This window comes from Trichosurus vulpecula, chromosome 9 (genome assembly GCF_011100635.1).
Source record: "Trichosurus vulpecula isolate mTriVul1 chromosome 9, mTriVul1.pri, whole genome shotgun sequence".
NCBI classification, from domain to species: Eukaryota; Metazoa; Chordata; class Mammalia; order Diprotodontia; family Phalangeridae; genus Trichosurus; species Trichosurus vulpecula.
Window position 1 is genome coordinate 54,021,845 of NC_050581.1, and position 9,944 is coordinate 54,031,788.

The following is a 9,944-nucleotide window of genomic DNA, read 5'->3' on the forward strand; positions in this document are numbered from 1 at the left end:
TTTAATGTCAGTCCCTTCCCTTGATTATTTCCAATATATCCAATATACACAGTTGTTTTCATGCTGTCTCCCTGATTAGACTGTGAGAGCAGGGACTGTCTTTCTCCCTTCTTTGTATCATAAGCACTAATCACAGTACTTGGCACATAGGCGTGTAATAAATGATTACTGGCTGACTGATTATAAACGAAGACACGGAGGCTCAGAGAGCTTAAGTGACTGGTCAAGGGTCATACAACAAAGGCAGGATTTGATCTCCAAGTCCAGCACTCTACCTTTCGTGATTCCAGAACACCAGGCAGATTCCCAGATTCTCCAATTAACATTGAAGTAAAAATGAAAAGAGAACGGCAATAGCTGCTTGACGGGCTAATTGCTCCTTGACTTCTAGTTTGAAGACTCCAGAACTAACTCAACGAACAGGGAAGTTTAAACCTTGGTTAGTATCACGCACTATCTTCTCCTACCTCAGGTCTTTGGTGATTACTAACTAACCATATCTAGAGGTACAATACCCAATCACAATTTGAAAAGGGTTTTTCTTGTTTTTGTTGAGTTTGGGGAGGTTGGGGTTTTTTTGTTTTTGTTTTTGTTTCGTTTTTAGAATTGGAAAACTTCCCTTGGAGGAACTGGTGTATCCTAAGAACTGACAAAACTACATCTGGGGATCTCTAGGAAAGCTCCTTTCCTGGAACATGCTACCTGCAAATAACGTATGCAAAAATTTGCACATTTACATGGGAAAGGGATAGGAATTTGGCTTGTGAGTTCAGTGCTAGGGGAAACAGTCAAGTGAGAAACTTGCAGGTCAGCACTTTCTCTGCAACGTAAGAGCCTTACAGAGATGCCTAGGGCACTGAGGAGTTGTCCAGGGTCATATAGTCAATATGGGTCAGAAGTCAAAACTGAACTCAAGTCTTCCTAGCTTCAAAGTCAGTTCTCTAAGCATATTGTCCGGCTGTCTTTCTTGCATAGGAAAGGTAGTTTTAAGTTTAGAGGAAAGCCATATATCTGCATAGCTACGGTAAGTGCGTATTACAGATATAAAATGCACATCTACATACAAATATTTTATCTGCATTATGTACCATGTATGTGTATGAGAGGGATACATATATTTACCTATGCATGTATACACATATGTACACACTGACAGAAAATTGTTTGTATGATTGTTAATATAATGACAGAAATTGTTAATACCAAATGTAATATGGAGTTCTACTCCCTCAAATGAGTCTTGCAACATCAGAATTTCAGTAATGACCTTACATTCCTACTCTTAAGATATTTATTCTTGATTAGGTGCCACTGAACCACACCCTAGGATCCCCCCACCCAGGGATGTTACCTTGTGGGGAGCCCAGCTCAAGCTGGATTTCAGCTCCTATTGTCTTTGCCCCCTTCGATTGGGGACTCACAGCATGAAGGGCAAAACAGCCAGGATGAAGTGGCTTTCCTTGCCCGGACTGCCAAGAGCCACTAGGGTCTGATGACAAGGCCTTGCTACCTCACCTTGCTACCTCTCCTCCTAAAATTGTAAAAAAAAAATTTTCATGGGTCTTTTTGGTTGGGAAATACACTGGACATCGCCCAGAGTGGCAGGTCTGCTACCCTGCTATCTCAATTAAAGATGCTTTATTCCTCAACTCATGGCTTTGATTTATTTCAGGACTAGATAATATACATACATAAATATGCTCTCTCCCTCCCTCTCTCTCTCTCTCTCTCTCTCTCTCTCTGTATGTATCTATATATCTATATATATATACATATACATATAGACATACACATACATAAATACTATATACATATACATACACACATACATATATAAAATAGTTACTAGGTGAATCTCTGTAGCAGTCTTAAAAACTTAGGCTTATATTTAATGAAAGAAGATTGGGGTAGGGTGGGGTAGTACACTGGGAAATGAGTAAAAACAAAATGCTTTTGCAAAAAAAAAAAAAAGTTAGGTTCTAATCGGAATGGGGATGAGAAGACCTAACAATTCAATCCTAAAATTCAATCAATCAAGACTGCCACAGCTCCTACAAAGGATGTGTTAATCTATTCCCCTGTGTCTCCACTCACCCTCCCTGTAATTTTCCAAACCAAAATATTCCTCCCTGGCAGACACTCTCTTATATGTGTTTTCCCCCCCATTAAAATGCAACCTCCTTGGTGGCAGGGGTTGTCTCTGCTTTTATTTTGATTTCTCCAACACCAAGATAGGTACATAGTGATCCTTTAATAAATGCTTTTCATTTATTCAATCAGTAATCATTTATTAAGCACCTATTACTTGCCAAGCATTGTGCTAAGCCCTGTGAATACAAAGAAAAAGCAAATAATCCCTACCCTCAAAAACTTACATTCTAATAGGGAGATTACAAGAATATGCGAAAGTATATACAAAATTCATACAAAGTGACCTTAGAGATGAAGGTTCTAGCCACTGAGGTAATCATTAAATGTCTCCTGAAGGTGAAGCTAGAATTGAGTCTAGGAAGGAATAAGGATTTCTAAGAGGTTTAGGTGAGGAGGGAGATCGTATTAGAATGGCCCTTGTATGTTGTTATTCAGTCTTTTTTTAGTCTTATCTGACTCTGCATGATCCTATCTGGGGTTTTCTTGGCAGAAATCTGGAATGGTTTGCCATTTCCTTCTCCAGCTCATTTTACAGATGAAGAAACTGAGGCAAAAAGGGTTAAGTGACTTGCCCAGGGTCACACAGCTAATAAGTATCGCAGGCCAGATTTGAATTCAGGAAGATCAGTCTTCCTGACTCCAGGATCAGCAACTCTATTCCCACCACCAAGTTGCCATGTATAAGAAATAGCATATAGGTCAGTATGGCTGGGGAGGCAGGTAGAGGTTGGAGCACAGTAAAATATGAGGAAACTAGAAAGGTATGAAAGGCCACTGTTGTGAAGACCTTTCAATGCCAAAAAGAAGAGTTTATATAAGATCCTAGATTTAACAGGAAATCACCGGGTTTTATTGGGTAGGGAAATGACGTGGCTATAGCTACTCTACAAAAATCACTTTGGTGGCTGTGTGGAGCACAGACTGGTGTGATGGGCTTGCTTGAAGCAGGGAGACCAACTGGAAGCTACTGCAACAGTCCAAGTGAGAGGTGATAAAGCTCTATACACTAGAGTGGTGCCCATGTGAGTGGAGAGGAGGTATGGATGGGGGGGATGTTATAGAGATTATAAACAACAAGATTTAGCAACTGGTCCATGGGAGGAATGAGAATGAAAAGCATAAAGTGACATTGAAAGTGTGAACTTTGATGGTTGAGAGGATGGTGGTGCCTTCCAAAGAGGGTAGTTCCTCAGTTTCTTCATTTATAAAACGAGAAATTTGAACTAATTTCCCCTGAAGATATCGTCTAGCTTTAACATCCTGTTATTCTGTCAAGGACTAAGAATTCTTAAAACCTTTTCTTCGCTGAACCTTCCAACTCTAGCTTCAATACCAAAAGATATATCAATCAGCATTTATTACGTCAATAAATATTTATAAAGCACCTGTGGGTCTCTCACCATTCTGGACATTGTGGGAGGATAAGAATACTAAAACAGGGCCTCTTTTCTCAGAGTTTATAATTTAGTTGGGAAGGAGAACTTTACTACAAAAGCAGATAAAGAGATTTTAATACATAAATATACTTAGGCAGCCAGGTAGAAGGAGGGATAGAGGGTTAGACCTGGAATTAGGAAGACCTGCATTCAAATCCAGCCTCAGACACTTACTAACTCTGTGACCCTAGGCAAGTCACGTAACCTTCCTAAGCCTCAGCTTTCTCATCTGTAAAATGGGGATAAAATAATAGCATCTACCTTCCAGGGTTGTTGTGAGAATTAAATGAGATAATATTTGTAAACCGCTCTGCAAACCTTAAAGCAGTACATCAATGTTCTCACCGCCATCACTGCAAGTAAGGAAAACAAGTCTATATATGATCACGATAAGTGAAAAGTGGTACCATAGACCATAAAAGAAGGGGAAAAATAAGTTTGTTTTTGTGTTTAGATGTGGTCATTGCAAAGCTATTGTCGAACAAGGAAGCTTTCACAGGTGAACTCTCATTCTGTTAATTAATATTCCTTGATTAACTCTTGGGAAGGTACCAGGAGAAGGAGAGGAAGAAGAAACCCTTCTGGCTAGCATATCCCCATTTTTAACCTTGTACCAGAAAATCATCTTTTTGAAAATAATTAATTGCTAACTAATGGTTCTTTCTTTTCTTCAAAGACAAAACAAAATATTTTGATGCATTCTGTTTTAACATCAGTTACTTATAGAAATCCCACCCCCTCACTTTTTTATCCTTTTCTTATAGCAATGGAAAAAAATGACCCAATAGCCCATTCTCTCAACCAAAAAGAGGGAGTTACTATTTTATTCTCTTTTCTCCAGGGCGTTGCTTTATTCTCTAATAAGAAATTAAACTCACTAACATAGCAGTAAGCCATGGTGGTTTATATGTTAAGAATATACAGTGTCATTCTTTAAGGATTTGTGGTACCCAGAATAGCCTTTGCTTAGATTTATGGCAGAACATCTCACCTCAGAGAAGGATGGATGCATCCCTAGCATATGAGGTCAGGAGTAGAGTTTCCAGGGGCTCAGGTTGCTTCCTCATACCTTGCAAAAGGAAGGATAACACAGACAGATTCTGAGCATGAATGGGTGTGTACGTGGGGGGAGGGGAGGAGGGAAAGGTTCTTCATCAAGCAACTTTTGCTGTTAGGAAGGATTGCCCTTTGTTTATAAATTGAGAATTCCTGAGGAATGAATGAGTGGAATTTTCCTCAACTCCAGTATTTCTTTTTAAGGTGACAGGGCCATGTATGTAAAATCAGAGGGGACTTCAGAGATAATCTATTCCAGCCACTTCATGTTCTAAATAAGGAAACTGAGGTCCAAGGAATTTAAATAAGGTCACACAGGTAGTAAGTGGGAGAAAGAAGGTTTTGAACCTAATCCTCTGATCCAATCTGCATCAAGGAGTTGTTCCACAAGGTGGAAAATACAATTTAATTTTTTAAAAAAGAAAAAAAAAAAGGATGCACCACACTCTGTTGTTCAAGCATGGAGATACCTTTATCTCATGCAGATACAGAGATGTGAAGAGGTATCTGTCTTTTATGCAGATGTAGAGAGACAGCAATATAGGACTCCACCCTCCTTTCCTGGCTGCCAGACCTCATTGTCAGCTCTATTAGCTGCAAAGATGAGTTCCTGGTGTAGCTGAGATTTAATTTATAAAATCACAAGGGCTAGAAGGGACCTTAAGATCAGCTAGTCCCAGGTTCTTAACTTGGGGTCCATTAAATTTTTAAAAATATTTTGATAACTGCATTTCAATATAATCTGACTCCTTTATAATCCTCCATATTTTGTTTAATGCATTTATTAATCAAAGAAGGAGTCTATAGTTTTCCCAACCTACCAAATGGGTCTGACACCATGAAAGGTCAAGAAATCCTGAGCCAGTATAATCCCCTATTTTATAGGGGAGGCCTGGAGAGGTAGATAGACTTGTCCAAAACAAGGGAGAAAGTGTTGGAGCTTCTGGCTGAATCCAATGTTCTTTCCATAAATTTGAGTTGTTCTGAGTCAGAACTCAGAATACATTTTTCCAAATAAATAAATAATAGATCTGTGAGTTCATCCCTAGTGTGGGAGCTCCCTTCACCAGTGCTGTCTGTGGCTGAGTTGCCGTCTCCGGGATTTCCCTGATAGTAGCCAGAGGTTTAAAATGACTTGCTTAGGGTAATGGGTAGTAAGTGACAGAGCTGGGCCAGCACTATACCATCTACCTCCTACTATCCACTCTACCGGGGTGGTGAACCTGCAGCTTCAAGGCCACATGTGGCCCTCTAAGTCCTCAGGTGTGGCCTTTTGACTGAATCCAAATTTTACAGAACAAATCCTTTTATTAAGGGAATTTGTTCTGTGCAGTTTGGATTTAGTCAAAGGGCTGCACTTCAGGACCTAGAGGGCCACATGTGGCCTCAAGGCTGCAGGTTCCCCACCCCTGCGACCATCCTACCACTGTTTCCTCGAGGAAACAATGTCAAAAGGGTGGTTTAAATGAAATTATTAACACTGCAGTTCAGTCACATTATGTTTTAGATAACCTTTTGTGGGTTTGTCTGAGAACCTAACCCAACAATAGCACTATTTTTAAAGGAAAATGAGGTCTATATTCTAAACAATCCCTTTAAAAATGAATTTCTGGAACATGACCCACTGGTAGCATGGGGAATGCACTGGTTACCCTGTTGACCCTAAAAACTCATTTCACTGTCCTTTTGGAAGACTGTGTCCTGTTTATACACAGCTCACTAAACCAGAAGCAGAATCTAAGATGCCGGGCAGGTGAGTGAGAAATAAACAGAAACGAAGAAATTTTAGTGTGGTTAAAGTGTGAAATAAGAATTCTCTGTTCCATTTTCCAATATGGTAAATGACGAATACAGTATGAAAAAGAGCTGGATTTGGACAGGTAAAGAACCTAAATTCAAATCCTGGGTGACCATTAATAAGTCATTCAATGTCTCCGGGTTCCAGTTTCCAAATCTAAATAAAATGGCAAACATCTGATCAAATGATTTCTAAGGTCCTTTTCCAATTCTAAATCTGTGATCTTCAGGAAAGTCTTCAAGTGAAGTAGATCCTGGAAGTGCCAAGGATGTATATAAAATGCAGGAACATGGGCATATTGGCTAGGAAGGGCTCACAAACGCTGCCATCTAATCCCCATACCCTCCATCTTTCCCTCTCCCCCAAATCATGGAAAAAGGGGAAAAAAATCCATCTAGCTTCTGATAGCTTCTATCCATTTTCCCTTCTTGGAATCTGAGCATTCCTCTACAGGGTGAAAGTTTTAACCACATCTCCCTCCTCTTCCCTGTCTCCCATTCTCTGGGTAGGATAGGTTGCTTTGAAGATACGAACAATAATGTGCTGCTTAAGTTTCTTGACCTCTGTCATACCCTCAAATCAGCTGCACCTGTGGGTGCACATGTGGGTCATAACTCCTCCATGCATTGGACTGTGACCACCATTATGGCTGTTCTATCATGTCTGAGTATATTCAACGTTAATGTGCCACTACCAATTAAATCAAGCCAGCACAGCACAGCTGAATCCCTGTTGGGTTTGCCAAAGATGGTTACTATGGACAGAGAGAAACAATTTCCCAACTCTCAGAGAATCAGGCCTGTTAATATCTTCTGGATTTGCTTGGCTCACGTGGGTTCCAGCCTACATTTTATTTCTCTGAGTATAAAAGAGTCTATACAACAAATCAATTTCCTAGACACTAGCTAAGAAACTCCAAAGCAAGGGCTACAAGGAGGGTCTTGAGCAGACTTCAGGAGATAGTGGAGAGAAAAGGGCCTGGTGTCCTATGGTCCCACGAAGAGTTAACATGACTGAACAACAATACAAGGAGAGTGGCAGTCGGTTTCATGAAATAAAAGGATGAATAAATTAAATGAGATCCAGAAAATCAAAAGCTTCTCCTCTTTAGCACCACAACTGATTACTGGGTTGATGTAGAATCTATCTCTGTCTTTGGCTGTAACAGCAAAGACCACATTAGCATGATGTGATAGCAAGAGCCCTTGACTTTGAACAAGGAGAAATGAGTTCTAATCCTGGCTCTCTCAATGATTTACTGTGTGACATTGGTCAAATTACTTTGTACTCTGTACTTTGTACAACTTACTCCTTTTTTTTAAGATGAGAGAGTGGAAGAAGATAATCTTTAAGATGCCTTTTTAACTTTGACATTTTATGATTCTACAATTTGTACTTTAATTATTACTGAAGACCTGAGTCTTCCACACCTATCATGGCAAGGGAGGAGGATATGTAAATGATAACTAATCTGCTCCCCTTTCCAAGAAAACGGAGGTTCTTGGTGGTTACAGGAGCAATTGGGTTTTTTTGATCCTTCCATGTTTGTCCACGAGATGGGATGTGATTCCATGACACGCAAATGAATTGGATTTAAGTGAGGCAGGGTTGTGCTAAGTCACCAACCTCACTCTCTCCGCCTAAGCTGTCTGGCTAAAATATAGATCAGAAAGACTAGAGATGGCCCTGGATGCAATGGGAGACTGTGGCCTTCTTAAGCTAATGTCTTTAATTTGACTGGGGCAATGCCTGCCCATTCAGTGATTAAGGCTAGGTAAAATATGAGGCAGAGAATGGCCTCTTTACCTAGTTCAAAAAAATCAATCTGGGAGGGGAAGATCCTCAAAGTTTCTGGCCAAAACAGAAACAAGTGCTATTTACATTCACTCTGAGCCAATCAGGGCCCAAACAATGATGTGGTGCAGTGGAAAGACCATTATATATGCAGTCAGAGTCAGCAGTACTGAATGCAGGCTCTGCTACATGCCACCTGTGACTGGGCAAATTACTTAATCTCTCTGAGCCTCAATTGCTCATTTGTAAAGGAAGGGTTTGGACAAAATTTTTACAATCTCTTCCTGCTCTAATCTATGAGCTTCTGAAGGGAGGTAGTATAGTTGGAGGGAAAAGGTCTGAGGGTGTGCCTATGCTTGCTCATACATTTGTTTAAAATGTGCCTTCTGATTCAACTCAATGTCATGGCAGGGAGCTAGCACTCACAATCCCCAGCCCTTTCCAGTTCTAAACCTTGTCAACTCATTCCTCAGAGGAATTTCCTTCAAGATATTAAAACATGAATTGCGACCACTGAGCACAGCAAAACTGTGCACAGAATTCTAAGCCATTCATGAAAATGTCTACATAGAAACCTATACCTATGCTAAAATGTAAAACAACCAAGAAAATTAATATTTAGGCTTGAGTTTACATTTAGAAACGGAAGAAATTCAACCCTTTTCCTTTCCTTGACCCAACTGGTATGTACGCACACACACACCACACACACACACTCTCTCTCTCTCTCTCTCTCTCTCTCTCTCTCTCTCCTGGAACCTTGAAGCCCCTTTTGGGGCTGTTTGCTGAGACAAAACCTACATGCATTTGGCTCTTTCTGACATTCTCCCATCTGTATTTTACTACAAGAAAAGTGGCATAGCATCCTTTCTACATAAGTATCACATTTTAGGATAATTAATCAACCAAGTGAAACTAGTGACTTTTGTGCAAAAAAATTACACTCTGAGGTTCTTTTGCATTCCCCTTGGTTCTTATTTAAGGGATGATTCTTATTTCATAGAAGGCCTCCCATGCCTTTTCTCCCCGATCAGTTTCAACACTGCATTGGTAGCACCATTACAGGATGAGGACCACAAAAAGTAGCCACTAAACTAATATGAATTCTGAGTTGAATTTTGATCACGCACACGCACGCGCACACGCTATCAGAATAAAAGGAAAGAAGCACAGAATTACAGAATCTTGGAATTGTAAGGGACCTCAGAGGTGATCTTGTTCAACCTGTACCAGATCAAGATTCCTATCTACATCATTTCTGACAAGAGGTCATCTAATCTTCACTTTAAAAATTCCCAGGATGAACACCCTACTACCTCCTGAAGCACTCCAATTCAGTTTGGGGCACTTCATGATCGTAGGGCATTTTCCTTACACTGAAGGCAGAACTTATTTGCACAACGTACAGACTAACATCTAACCAACGAGGAGGCCAGTTATCATCACAACTAGGAAGTCAAGCATCCAAAAGGTAGGACAAAGCAAAAATATGTCAGCTCCAACTTCTCAGTAAACCCTTCCTATGAACCTGCCCTATGCACTCTTAAAACTGGTAAATAACACTAGTGGCCCAGTACACTCCAGATCTTCCTAAGGAGTTGGCACTACCATGTAAAGGGACATATTGTAAGACTCCATTGTGTTTGAACCCCTTCTGATTGATTTATAGGGAAAGCTGAGTAGGAGGTTAAGTGTTCTTAATTAGCCCT